The following is a 13,603-nucleotide window of genomic DNA, read 5'->3' on the forward strand; positions in this document are numbered from 1 at the left end:
TGACTCCTCTCCTCTCACACATCCCAACATCAGAAACCCCTGCCGACTCTTCCTCCAAAATAAATCCACCGCTGACCACTTCTACTCCCACCTGGCCACACCGTCATGACTGTCCCTGGATGATAACAAGGGCCCCTCACTGGACCTACCTCCCCACTCTACCCTTGCCCCCAACACAGTCTGTTTGCACATAGCACTGAAGTGAACCCATCTCAGTAAGAATAAGAGACAAAAAGATTCAAGAATAAAGCCAGACTGCCATCTGAACAGCCCTCCATCACCACCCAGACCTCCTTTCCTTCTGCTCTCCCAGGAATTCCCTCAACTCGAGTCTCATAGGCCCCCAGCATTTCCTCCACACAGCAGGCAGACACAGCCCCCGGGGCCTTGGTGCTCGTCCTAATCTCCTCACAGAAGGCTCTTCCAGATACGCTCCCCCTTGTCCCCTCACCTGATCCTCACCTTCTCAGCCAGGCCTTCTCTCAACACCTATCTGGAGCTGCAGTCCTTCTTCCCTTCCCATTCCTTCCCTCCTGATGTTTCTCATAGCCCTCACCACCATCAGGCATGCTACGTTTAATCCGTATGGATTTTTTGTTTCTGCTTTCCCAACTGAACCTATGTTCCCCCCGATGCCGCTTTTGCTCATGGGGGGATCCCCAACTCCTGGAATGGTGTTGGCATATACTATGTTCTTAGTAACTACTGCCAGATGATTAATTGTAATATGCAAACAACTCAAGAACCCATTCTAGCATCTCACATGCTCATTTCCTGCTCTCTAAACTCATTCCTTTCTGCTGGATGTTCAGTGGCTTTGTTTCTCTTCCTAGAAACCACAGCATAAGAGAAGCTACCTTGTCACTACAATATGCTTTCTGAGGCAAAGTGACTCCATGTGCCCTGTCAGCCCCCTCCTTCCTGCCACTTCACCTTCCCCTCTCCCCACTCATCCTTTATCTTCCTGCTGGAGACCACTCTTCAACCCAGGAACCCATAGCTGAGCCCCCCAATCCAGACAGAGGAGAAAAGGAAAGGAAAAGGTTAAAGAGACATTAAGGAAAGAAAAAGAGAGGAGTGGATCAAAGGAAGAGACTAGAAGAAAGAGAGAGGAGACACATAACACGAGAAGGTATGTGCTCCAACCCCCACTGCCAAAAAACAAAGAAAAGAAAAAACAAATCTTGATAGAGGCAGACAATAGGAAGAAGAGGAAGTGCTGGTGAACAAATAGAAATGAAGTCATGAACCAGCAGTCAGCAACAGGAACGGCAAGGAAGGGGGAACAGGGTGACAGGAAAAAGATCCTCACTTGCCTTTGGGTGGGTTCCCTGGAGGAGAACAAATTCAGCGGATACCCTGTGGAGGAGTTTCTAGCGTCAAAATCCTTTCATCCTCAAGGTGGGGTGGGGGGTGGGCACAAAGGGTGAAGTGGTGCACCTACAACACTAATGACAAACATTAATGTACAACTGAAATTTCACAAGATTGTAATCTATCATTAACTCAATAAAAAAAAAATCCTTTCATCCTCCTTCTCCTGAGTTTGCCCTTGATGTGTCAGAGGGCACAAGGAGGAGCTCCCCCAGCTCTGCCTCCTTTCCTCAGCCCCCACCACCTCTCAGGGATTCTGCGGATGCTCACATCACCCGCAGTCTCCTGGTGACTCTCCCCCTCAGACAGCGGGGTTCAGACAGAAAGCAGCCTCCTCTCAGCGAAAGGAGAGAGGGAGAAAAGGGACTCAGTCAAGGAGATGGTGGTGGCAAGATGGGGGCAGAGCCGGGACCTGTGCATCCAAGCCCACTTGCTGATGCCCGTCCAACTTCCACGGGCTGCCTCTCAGCCTGGTTGCAGCTGTCTCCCACGGCCCATGCAGGTCCTTAACACAGACTTGAAGGAGGAAGGTGAAGCTGTCGACTCCCAGGGGAGCCCACAAACTCCAGCCCTGGAACAGGAGCTCCCAAGATTACAATTAAAGAGATCCAAACAGGGAATCTGGAGACAGGACTGGGAGCAGGGCCAGTGGAGACAGTGTGAGGAAACCTGGTCAGGGGAGGGGCACAGGGCAGCCAGGGTACAGAAATGAGGGACAAGTTTCTTGGTGTTCTACCCAACCCCCCACTACGGACACATTCCATCACTTCCCTATGACCTGAGGGCCTTCATGAGGTCTCTACCCACGGCTACCCCAGTTGGCTCTCCTTGCACCCCGCAATCCTCACCTGTTTGTTTGCCTGCCGTGTGCAGTCAGCCTGCATGGACTGAGGGCCCATGACATGCAGAGCACTGGGTGAGATGTTGAGCTTGAATCAAAGGTGGAGACCGAACACAATTCTGACCCCAAGGAGTCTCCTACCTAGAGGGAGGGAAAGAAGAGCACCAACATTCATGGGAGTCAGATGGCGGCAGGGAGCTGGGTGTCATCCTAATCTTTGCCATCATTTCTGTAGATCAGTACACTTCACAGTGGTATGTGGACACTCCTGTGGTCTAGTCATTTTGCCTACCTTGTCGGTGTAATAGGTAGAACTCCCTTTCACTCTCAAGAGTGTCTCAGGTTGGATGATAAACTTTATGGTCATTCTATTTTTGGCTTTATGTTTCATAGAATTAAGTCAATTTTCTCACTGGGCAATATGGATGCGATACAGTTGTCAAATGGTCTAATCACCAAGCTTATTTGGTTCTTCTAAATCTTTTGTTTTTTTTTAGATATCTTTGTGACAGCATCTTTTGGTGTGTACCGCTTTCTGGGCTCCTGCTTCCAGCTACCGCAGCTAGAGGCAAGGAACACACCTATGGGAATTCTGAGAGGGAGGGGCAGGAAGACCAGGGAGCAGAGAGAGGAAGTGAATGGCCACCTGGCATACTGATTTTAGGCATATAAGCTGTTGAGGACTTGACCACTTTTCTCCGTTTTCAGTCTTCTCCTCTTCTCTTCTCTATATACCTGATATTTCCCCACGTCCACACTTTCGCTCAAGTCATTTTTCCCCATTGAAAATTATTCCGCTTCCTCTGTTCTTCTTCAGTCATTACTAATTCTCCAAGATCCAGCTCTAGCCCATCTCCTTTCAACGTGATACCGACCCTGATATCAGTTACATTAAACCCAGCATATATGGGGTTAAAACCAAAGCACTCATTCCCTGCTTACTCCCTGGCTTCCTTGCTCCAGAATCCACTACACTCCATGGAGACAGACACCGCCAAGGACAAGCACCTGGATTCATTATCTCCTCCTCACAAAGAGATACAGGCTGGTGGGAAAGCTGCTGACCAGCAAGGTCACGGGCTCCCTCCTCTCTGCAAGTCGTCTCAAGGCCAAAGACAGGCTTGTGGGAAAGGCCCAAGCAGTAAGGAACATAATGCTCGCCCTCCCCTACCTAAAACCCCAAATAAAAACTCTTCTTTTTAGCTTTTCGGGGAGTTTGGGATTTCAGCGTTAGCTGCCCTCTCTCCTTGCTCAACGCTGTGCAATAATAAAGTTCCTACTTTCTTCCACTACCCCCGGTATCAGAGACTGGCTTGCTGCACAACGGGTGAGCGAACTCACTTCACGTTCGGTGTCAAAAGTTCCCCAAAACTCAATCTACAGTGACTTCAGCCTCCTGTGCAGGTTTTCTTTTTTCTTATACTGTGTTACCCCATGATATCTCCTATATTACCATTCATTGTACTGGACAGGCTGAAGTTGGTCATGTACAAACAAGGAGACACCTCTATTTTTGTATAACCACTGCTTTTAAATATGACATCTCAATTTTTTATTCCCCATCTTTTCATGACATCTCATGTAGATTCAAGAGTTGAGTGATAAGACTAAGGCCCATTTAGGTATTCCAAAGTCCAGTCCATTGAAAATAAAATCTTGAATCTCCCATTCAATTCAATGTTTCTCTCCTTGACCCAGCCTAAATCAAGACTAGCTTGGGTCTTGGAGACCCCCAGTAGGGAAGGGAGAAGAATGTGTTAACAGCAATTATTGCTTATCTTTAAGATTCTAGAGGCTGCAGAGGTATCCTTCGAAATGTGTGTTTTTCCCAAATAAATAAGACTAGGAAGTCTGAACTGATAATATCTTTTTTATTTTGAAAACTATCTTGTATAATTAGAGGCATTCTCTTTAAAGTTTAACTGTAAGTTTTTAAAAATAATTTTTTGAGTGGCTAAGGCATTCAAATTACTCCCCAAAATTTTAACACTGTAATGAAAGAAGTAACTGTCACATAAGTGTCCATGAGATGTCAATATTAATGTTTCTCTGTTATAAATTCTTTTTTGATGTTCATCTTCTTATTATTTTTTATCCCTTATAGAGAAACACATTAACGCATTTACTGGTGAAGTTATATGATCCCTGAAATTTGTATCTAAATAATCCAGGGATGAAGGGTTCAGGGAGAAATGGACGGAAAAGTAGATGAAACAATATTGGCCATGAGTTGCTAATTGTCAGAGCTAGGTGATGGGTGCACGGAGGTTTACTATACTGTTCTCTCTGATTTGTTATACGTCTCAAATTTTTCATAATACCCAAAATCTAAAAGTTCACTCTAGACCATTTGAGAAAACTGTAATATATCCACGTAATGAAGTACTATACAACTGTAAGAAGTGCTTCTACCTGTTATACTGGCGTGATCTTCAACAGATTACGTTAAGGATATAAAGTTGAATGCAAAATAGTGTACGTAGAATGCTGTCTCTTGTGTAAGAAAGGAAGATAAATATATACATAGTTGCTTATATTTTCAAAATCAAACCATGAATGGATAAACAAAAACTAATAAATATGTTACATATAGGAAGAGGAAAGAAACGTGGAGAGGGGACAGAGATAGAAACTAGGTGTTTTTTAATGTATTTTCTTTTATAGTTTGAACTTTGGCCAATGTTTCACACAATTAAAAATCAAAATTAAATAAAAAACAAAAACTTTATAGCCATCGTGGACTAGTTTGTATCTGAACAACTTTCACAATGAGAACAATTGTAGAAGTTGGATAAAATACAAGAAAACAAAATTTTTTGAAGCCATCATAACATTACCAAAACAGCCATGACTCAATGGGCTGAGATTCCAGAGAGAAAGGAAGTGTGTTGAGATGAGGTGGACGTTCTGTGGTGCTTTTCCTTTCAAGAAATCTGCTGATTTATAAATGGCACAGGGCCTAATAGCTAAAAATCTGAGCAGAGCTTTGGTAATTTCATAGATCTGGGAGACAAAAATTGTAGTTCAGAGCCCTCAAAAACACCCCAGATTTCCAGCTAAGACCTCAGAAAGACTACACCCTAGGAATAATGCTTAATTGGAAATAGACAAATTCTTACAAAGACTGAAACCAGCTTCACACAGTTCAGTCACAGGCTGGGTTAATGTAATCTGCTGCCAATTTAGCTGCACGACATAAGGAAAAGTAAATCATTTCTGGAGGAAAAGAGTACCACCCAGAACTTCAGATTATCTCTATAATTTGTAATTCACAGTGTCTTCCATTCAAGAAAAAAAATCAACAGACATTCCAGGGACAAAATAAAATGACCAAAAATCAAGAGAGAAGAAAAAGAAGCAAACTCAAAGGAGATTCAGATGCTGGCATTACCATTCACGGACTTAAAATAACTGTTATCACTGTGTTCAAGAGAAGAGAAAACAGGATGGGTAATTTCACCAAGCAGCTGTAATCTATGAAAGAAACCAAATGAAACTCCAGAATTGAAAAAAATCAACTACTAAATTAAGAACTTAATAGATGAGTTTAGCAGTAGCTTAGACAAAGGTGAAGAGAAGATTAGCAAACTGAGTAATAGATCACTAGAAAAAAAGGCTGAAATACAGAGAAAAAACAATGTAAAATACGGGAAAGAGAATAAGAAACATATGGACACAGTGAGATCTAACCTAAATGTAAATAGAGTCCAAAAAGCAGATGAGAGAAAGAGAATAGGGCAGAAACATTTGAAAAACATAGTGGTGGAGAAATTTTCAAAAGTGGTGAAAGATGTCGTCACAGAAGTTCTATTAACTATAAGCAAGATGAATAAAAAGAAATTCACAGTGTAGTAAAGCTGCTAACAATGAAAACAACAAAAAATTTTAACAGCATCCAGAAAAAGACAGATTACCTAAGAAGTGTGATAAGAAGACTAAGAGTTGCCTTTTCAAAAAAAAAGGATGGGAGCTAAAGGACAGTAAAATGACATCTTTGAAGTCTTGGAATAAAACTTCTGCCCACTTAGAATTATATTTCCAACAGAAATACCCTTTAAAAATGAAGGCAAAATAAAGATGATTTCATGCAAACAAAAACTGAGAGAATTTTCTGTCAGAAGACCTGTACCCAAACCAAAACCAAAACAAATCTTAAAAGGCATTCTACAAGTAGAAGGAGGAAAATGATCCCAGATGGAAGCAAGGGAATGCAAAGAGGACTACAGAGCAATAGAAAGGGAACATGTGTCAATAAATCTAACTGAATATGGACTGTATGAAATAGTGTTAATTAAATTGCGTGGGGTTTAAAATATATGTATAATTTAACTATATGAAAACAATGAAAAAGAAGGCAAAAGTGTGGGGTTAATGGAAATAAAGTGTTCTAAGGTCCTCATATTAGGCAGGAAGTAGCAAAAATACCTAATTTATATTAGGCACTAGTAAGTCAAGTATGCAGGTTGTAAGTTCTATGTTACCATTTGAAGAAGAATAAAAATAAAGTATAACTAACGAAGTATTAGAGAAAAGGAAAAGAATGATGTGTTACCTAATTAGTAAAAAAAGGCAGAGAGAGAGAAGCACAAGTGGGACAAGTAAAAACCAAATCATAAGACTATGTGTTTAATCCTAAATATATCAAACATTGTTATAGGCTGAATGGTATCCCTCAATATTCAGACATTGAAGCCCTAACCCCCAGGACCTCCGAATATGACAGCAATTAGAGATAGCACATAATAGAGGTGATTAAGCTAAAATGAAGCTGTTAGGGTGGGCCCTAATCCAATTTGACTGGTGTCCTTACAGGACGAGGAAATTTGGACACACCAAAGAGACATAGGGGCATAAGTGCACAGAGGAAAGAACGTAGTGAGAAGACCGGCATCTGCGGGCCAAGGAGAGAGGCCTCAGGAGAAACCAGACCTGCTGATATCTTGATCTTGGACTTCTACTTTCCAGAACTGTGAGAAAATAAATTTCTGTTGTTTAAGCTCCCAGACTGCGGTCCTCTGTTACAGCAGCCCCAGCAAACTCACGCAGACATTAAATGCAAGTGGGCTAAATATATCAAATAAAAGATGAAGATGGTCAGGCTCAATTTTTTAAACAGCATAGGCTACATATGAAAAAATGTTCTTAAAATTAAGGATACTAGTGGGTGTAAAAAAAGTGTGTACAAGTACATGCCATGGCAACAATAATAAAAAACGATGATGAAGCTATGGTGCTATCAGACACTAAGGTAACAGGCAAAACTAGAGACAAAGAGGGATATTTCATAAAAGGGTCAATCCACCAAGAAGATATCATAATTTAAAACTTATATGTACTTAATAATGTGGCCTCAAATACATAAAAGAAAACTTGATAGAACTAAAAGTAGAAATAGGCAAATTCACAACACAATGTAAGATTTTGGCACACATCTTCTAGTAACTTTAGAAGAAGGTGACAAAAATATCAGTAAGGATAGAGGATTTGAACAACTAGAGGGGCAACTTGTAGTGGGGGGGCACGTGTAGAAAATTCACCCAACTGCTTCAAACACACATTCTCTTCAAGTGCACAAACAACAGTTGTCAAAATCAGTCACATGCTGGCTCGCAAAGCAGCTCTCCATGTATTTCAGAGCACTGAAATCAGGCAGAGCATCTGGCCATGTTATAATTCAGCTAGAATTAGTTTTAAAAAAAACTAGAAAAAAACATGTACATACACACTTATATGGAAATTAAAGTGTGAACTTATAGATAACCCATGAGTTAAATAAGAAATCACAATGGAAGTTTTAAAATATTTTGAAAAGAGATATAAGATCTAACGTCAAAACTCATGGAATACAGCTAAAGCCATGCTTTGAGGGAAATTTATAGACTATATTCAGTTTTGAACATATATTCCAAAATGAAAAAGGCAGAAAATCAATTGTTTAATTTCCATCTCAGGGAATTAACAAAAGACCAGTACATATATAAACCTCTTGTATGCATTGGTATATCTTTCAAAATTAAATACTAAAAAGTATGTGTAGGACAATGTTTGCAGTGTATTAACTTTGATGTAAACATGGAAGAGGAATTCGTGTACATATTGGTTTTTAAATGAACAAAATATCCCTAGAAAGACACATCAGATACTTGTAATAATAACTGCCTCTGAGCAGGAAAACTGGGTGTCTGGGCATTAGATATAAGGGAGAGAATTTCACTGTATACCCCTTTTTAACCTAGGAATTTTGAAACACACGACTGCGTTATTCATTCAAAACAAATTAAAAATAAATACGGATGCAGCTTGGCATTAAATGGCACTCTTTCTGCCTCAGAATTTTACCTGAAGCAAAAAAGTTGAGGACAAAGAACGATATGTTTCTGACAACCAAACGTGAAGTATTGGGCTCTAGGTGCAGGACTTGCCCAGGGTGTGATTTCAAACTGGTCCCATCACATCTAACAAATTAGGAATAGCTCCTTCAGCCTGTATCTCACAGGGGCTAACTGATCAGGTGGAAAGATTGGATCATGGAGAGTTCCTGAATTGACGCATCAGGGAGAGCTGCAACCCCACAACCTCAGGTCTGTGTAGGGGCTTCAGGAATTAGGAGGGTCACAGGAACTGTTCCCTGACTCTTGCCCAGTGGAGTCTGAGTATGAGAGAGTGACCAGAGCTGCTTGTGATGGAGGAGCGAAGAAAGAACCTGTGAAGGGAAGTGGGTAATGCTTCCTGAGAGTTAACCGGTACGCCAGATGTGGGCTGGACTTGAGTCTTCTTCAAAGGGAGCCTGGCCCTAACATTTATTATAGCTGCAGAATTTATAATCCAGAAAATAATTTAGCGCGTGGTGAAACTGGCTTTTAAATTTTACAATTAATCATAGAATTTCTTGGTATATGATACAGGTATAATTGGTCAACTCTTTGGGAGTGGAGGCCCAAAAGTCCATGCTGGCCAGCCAGCAGTAGCCATCATAAAACTGGAAGGCCTTCACCTCCTGGGGATGGTGGATGGGAAGGGGCCAATGGTGGGGTGCTCAGGAGAGCTCACACACAGCCCTTGGAAGAGAGAGCCAGCATTTGGTTGAGCAACTCAGAAGATACTAGGGGTGCCAGTTCCATAACACTTGGTCATTTCTCTCTACTCATTCTCCTCCCCCGCTGTGCCAGACCTGAAGGGCCCTGAAACAGCAGCAGGGAGTAGGCAGGAGTCCATGGATGACCAATCCCCTCTTTCCCTAGACACATCTAAACCGTCACGTCTTCTCTTGCCATTGATCTCTCTCTCTGGGATGACTCCAGGTGCAGCTGTCCTCAGACCCACTGGGTGTTGATACCAACGCTTCACTCTTGGGGGTATTCTTATTTTACAGTTCTCCAGAGGTACCTATTACATTAACTACCTTGTCTTATCTTGTTCATTGCACTTGCCAGTATCTGAAGCTTTCTATTCTCTTTCAACTATGTTAATCACTAGCTCTCGAAAGTCAGACCATCTGGATTTGAGTCATGGCTCCACCACTTACTTTCTGTGTGACTCTACGCAAGTTCCTTTAACTTACTTCTTTGTGCCTTCGTCCCACATCTGTAAAATGAGAATAGTAATAGCACCACCAAGATTGTCCTGAGGAGTAAATGGCATGGTGCTCAAAAAACTGTTGTCTAGAGTCATTATTATTTGTAACTTATTTGTGTTCACTCTAGATTTGCGTCTGGACTCTCTCCTCTATTCTATCAGTCTATTTCCTATCTTTGTGCCAGTATCAACTGTCTTAATTACTATATATTTAAAAATAAATCTTAATCTCTGGTCACTTTTATTTTCTTCAAGATTGTCTTGACCATACCTGGCTATTTACATTTTCACATAATTTTTAGAATCAGCTTTCAATTTCCACACAATTTTGTGGAGATTTTGATGGAGATTGCATTGACTCTATGGACCACTTTAGTGAGAACTGACATCCTTACAATAGGGGGCCTTCGAATCTATGAATATGGTATATCCCTCCATTTAGCTTTTAAAATTTTTCTTAGCATGTTTTGTAGCATGGACTCTTTGCACATCTTATATTAGGCTTATTCCTAGACATAGGATATATTTTAAACATTTTTAAGGGGAATTGCAAACATACATAAAAGTAAAAACAATAGTAAATAGAAATTTCTTAGTATCTCTAGCTTGCTATGAGTGATCAGGAATGGGTATTGAATTTCATTAAATGACATTTCTGCATGTCTTGAGATGATGCTATTTCTCCCTTAATACTGTTTCTATTTTTATTTACCATATTAACCATGCCCCTTACTTTTTATATTTCTGATGGACAAGATGCCCTAGAGCCCACTGAAATTATTCAAACTAGCCAATCCTAAACCTGCTTACTCTGCCTTGCCCATTCCTTCCTGCAAAAGCCACAATTAAAGCTCTTGTCCACTCTTCTCTCTCTGCCTCCTGACTGACTACAATGCGTCCCTTTCTAAATTTACAAATACCTGTGTACTGTTTCTTGGAGTACCCTTATTGTATTTTTAATGTTCTTAGTATCCATAGTGATATCCCATTTTTCATTCTAAATATTTATGAATTGTATCCTTTTCTTTGTTTCTTGATTGGTCTTGGCATGTATTTATGAATTTCATTAATATTACCAAAGAACAAAGTGTTGGTTTGTTGATTTTTCTCTCTCTTTTATGTTTGTTTTGTGTTCCACAAATTAGTGCTTGCCCCCAGATTTATTGAAATATAATTGACAAGTAACATTATGTAAGTTCAAGGTGTACAGCATGATGATCGACATATGTGTATATTGCTAAATGATTACCACAATAGGGTTAGTTAATGCCTCCATGATCTCACAAAATTACCATTTTTTCATGGTAAGAACACTTAAGGTCTACTCTTAAGCAACTTTCAAGTATATAATACAATATTCTTATCTATTGTCACCATGCTGTACATTAGATCACTGGAAATCATTTTATCTTTGAAGTGGAATTTTGTACCCTTTGACTAATATCTTCCCATTTCTCTCATCTCCCAGCCCCTTGGTAGCTACCATTCTACTCTCTGTTTCTATGAGTTTGTCTCTTTTAGATTCCACATGTAAGTACTATCATACAGTACTTGTCTTCTTCTGCCTGGCTTGTTTCACTTAGCATAATGACCTCAAATTCCATCTATGTTGTTGCAAAAGGCAGGATTTCCTTTTTTCTCATGGCTGAATAATCTTTCATTACATCTGTCTATCTATCTATCTATCTATCTATCTATCTATCTATCTATCTATCTATATCTATCTAATTGATAGATAGATATCAATAGATATAACTTATAGATAGATATAATTTATATATATATAAATACACCTATCTATATCTAATCTATATCTATCACATTTTCTTTATCCTCTAGTCCGTTGAAGGATATTTACGTTATTTCCATATCTCAGCTATTGTGAATAATGCTGCATGAACATGAGAATGCAGATATCTCTTAGATATCCTGTTTTCATTTCCTTTGGATATATACCCAGAACTGTGAATGCTGAATCATCTGGTAGCTCTATTTTTAACTTTTTGAGGAACCTCTATACTGTTTTCCATAGTGTCTGCACCAATTTATATTTCCATCAACAGTGTACAAAGTTTCCCTTTTCTTCACGTGCTCACCAACACTCTTATCCCCCTTTTTTTAGGCATTCTAACAGGTGTGAGGTGATATCTCATTGTGGTTTTGATTTGCATTTTCCTGATGATTAATGATCTTGAGCATCTTTTCATGTATCTGTTGGTCATTTGGATGTCTTCTTCTGGAAAAATGTCTATTTAGTTCATCCGCCCATATTTTAAATGAATTGTTTGTTTGTGTTGTATGATTCCTCATATATTTTAGATATTAACCTCTTAGAAGATATATGGTTGCAAATATTTTCTCCCATTCTATAAGCTGCTTTTTCATTTTGTTGATTGTTTCTTTTACTGTGCAGAAGTTTTTTAGTTGATGTGATTTCAGTTGTTTATTTATGCTTTTGTTGCATGTGCTTTGGTGTCATATCAAAAAAATCATTGCCAAGAATAGTGTCAAGAAGTTTGCCACCTATATTTTCCTCTAGGAGTTTTACAGTTTCAGGACTTATGTTTAAGTCCTTAATCAATTTCAAGTTAATTTTGTGAGTAGTGTAAGATAGGAGTCCAATTTCATTCTTCTGCCTGAGATTATCCAGTTTTCCTAACACTATTTATTGAAGAGAACATTCTTTCCTTGTTGAGTATTCTTGGCTCCCATGTCAAACATTAGTTGACTGTACCTGAGAGGGTTTATTTATGGGGTCTTAATTCTGTTCCATTTGTCCATGTATCTGTTTTCATGCCAGTACTATACTATTTTGATTACTATAGCTTTGTAATATAGTTTGAAATTAGGAAGTGTGATGCCTTCAGCTTTGTTCTTCTTTCTCAAGATTGCTTTGGCTATTTGGCTTTGTGGTTTAGTACAAATTTTGGGATTGACTTTTTTTCACATCTGTGAGAAATGCCATTGGAATTTTGATAGGGATTGTGATGAATCTACAGATGACTTTAGGTAGTATGGATATTTTAACAGTATTAATTCTTCTGACCCATGAACACAGGATATCTGCCCATTTGTTTGCATCTTCTTCAATTTCTTTCATCAAAATACTGTAGTTTTTATTGTACAGAATTTTCACCTCCTTGACTAAATTTATTCCTAAGTATTTTTGGTTTTGATGCTATTATAAATGAAATTTTCTTTATTTCTTTTTCATATGTTTTTGTTAGTGTATATAAATGCTACTGATTTCTGTATGTTGATTTCGTATCTTGCACCTTAGTGAGTTCATTTGTTAATCTTAACAGGTTTTTTTGGTGGGATCTTTAGCATTTTCTTTATATATAAGATCATATTATCTGCAGAGACAATTTTACTTCTTCCTTTCTGATTTGGATGCCTTTTGCTTCTTGCATAATTTCTCTACCTAAGACTTCCAGTACTATTTTAAACAGGAGTGTTGAGAGTGGACACCCTTGTCTTGTTTCTGATCTTAGAGGAAAAGCTTTCAATGTTTCACCATTGGGTATGATGTTAGCTGTGGGCTTGTCAAATATGGCCTTTATTATGTTGAGGTACCTTCCTTCTATACCCAATTTGTTGAGAGTTTTTGTCATGAAAGGATGTAATATTTTGTCAAATACTTTTTCGACATCTGTTGAGATGACCACATTATTTCTATATTTTATCCTATTAATGTGTACCACACTTATGATTTTCATATATTGAATCACCCTTGAATTCCAGGGATAAGTCCTACTTGATCATAGTGTATGATCTTTTCAATGTGCTGTTGAATTCTGTTTGGCAATATTT

The sequence above is a fragment of the Equus asinus genome, chromosome 9 (genome assembly GCF_041296235.1).
Source record: "Equus asinus isolate D_3611 breed Donkey chromosome 9, EquAss-T2T_v2, whole genome shotgun sequence".
Taxonomy (NCBI): domain Eukaryota; kingdom Metazoa; phylum Chordata; class Mammalia; order Perissodactyla; family Equidae; genus Equus; species Equus asinus.